This window comes from Otolemur garnettii, unplaced genomic scaffold, assembly GCF_000181295.1.
Source record: "Otolemur garnettii isolate 467f Iridium unplaced genomic scaffold, OtoGar3 scaffold00068, whole genome shotgun sequence".
In the NCBI taxonomy this organism is placed as follows: Eukaryota; Metazoa; Chordata; class Mammalia; order Primates; family Galagidae; genus Otolemur; species Otolemur garnettii.
The window spans coordinates 8,206,274-8,208,116 of record NW_003852463.1 but is presented as its reverse complement, the minus strand read 5'-3'; positions in this window follow the sequence as shown (position 1 = coordinate 8,208,116).

Sequence of the window (1,843 nt, the reverse complement as noted above, 5' to 3'; positions counted from 1 at the left end):
CATCACTCTCTGAAGGCTTCCTCTTATAATTCTGGGATACTCGAAATACAATCTTGAACATACCTGAATATATCCAGTATAGTTAGGGGCTGAACATTTTAAATTCTCTTTAGACAAATGTTTCTTAACCATGGGGTACCATTTTCAAATGCAATTTGAGGCCCTATTTTTCTTGCTAGGTCTGAAATGGATCATAGGGGTTTGTTCCCAAATCCCCATGGTAGACACAAGCACGCTGGGGCCTGGAGATTTCGACTTTACCTAAATGTGTCATCCTGGTCATCCTCCTCTTCCTCCTCATCTTGTTTCCTTTTTTGTTTTCCCTCCAGATTTAATCGAGCAGGATGCACTGACCTGGGTTAAGAATTTTTCAAATATAAATAATCTAAATGTTACTTTACTTGGCAATATAAAGGCAGAGTAAGGAGTTTTTCCAAACCTCTCTTCAGGCCTGCCTTATAAGGAAGGTTTTCTTTCTAGGGGGATCTGGACTCTCATTAATCTATTTCTTCTTTCAACAATAAAATGAAAAATGGAATGAGATTATCAAAATGGATAGTCTGGTGTGGACCTGATAACATACTTTGAAAAGTGGTTTACATTTGACATCAGTTAAGCTCCTTGGGCCAAGGCGTCTCAGGTCGGCTACACGGGGCACAGACTCCACGCTCCCAGCTTAGACACAAATATGCTTTATTGGTTTCAAATGGCTCTCAAGCCAGTTGAAGGATGGATGAATTCCTAATGCAGTAAGTATTAAGTCATCTGCAGAACTGTAAATATCCCCATTCCCTGGCTTACCGAGCACTTATACAAAGACATTTTTGTGTAGTATGCTTTTTCCTTAACCTGGCTATGCGTTTCTTTGCAATTTTTCTTCTTTTTACACATTTTTTATACCTGGTACAAGAAGCACACGGTATGAAGTAAGACATTTAGATATTTAGACTCTGGGGCTTCTTTCTTTGTGCCCTTTGGCACACATAATTATAGAGACCAACTGCTTCTTACGTAAGGATTTTTCACCATCTCCAGGGAGTAGGAAGGCCTATGTTTCTTGTATTACAAGGACAGTGGCAGTTAAAATGGCTAAATTATGACTTAAAAACAATCCTTTTAGAATCATTGTTCAGAATGTATAGAGTAGCTTAAGGAAAATAGCAAGCTGACAGCAAACTTACCTTATTGCTTCACTGGGTGTAAGGATTGTGCTTCTAATAAAAAGTGAGATTGTCACTGGTTCTAAGAACCTCTGTATGATTCTGATAATCTCCCTTCCTACTACTAACTAACTAACTAACTACTACTAACTACTGGACTCTTTTGAGTTGTTTCTCAGAAATGATGAACTTGAACTCTTGGCCTCAAGTGATCTTCCTGCCTGGCCGCTGAAAGGGCTGGGATTATAGGCGTGAACTCCCACGCCTGGCTTGAATGATGAAGGAGCCGGGATTCTGAGGACCCTGGGCCAGACTTCCTGACACCAAGATTCGCCGTTGCCTACAACCTGCCCCCAATGCACGTAGCCCTTTGTGAGATACACCATGGCCTGCCCCAAGGTATGTGGCCCTTCCTTTAAAAGCCCAAGGTGTCCCATATTTAGAAGAATTTGAGGCAGCTTTTTCCATTCTCCTCACATGATGTCTGTCATCTGTCATATTAAAAATTCCTTAGCCAGGCGTTGTGGCAGATACCTGTGGTCCCAGCTACTGTGAAACTTGAGCTACGAGGATTACTTGAACCTGAGATAAAAGGAGTCTGAGGTTGCAGTGAGCTAGGCTGAGGCCAGGGCACTCTAACCTGGGCAACGAATGGAGTGAGACTTTGTCTCAAAAAAAAAAAA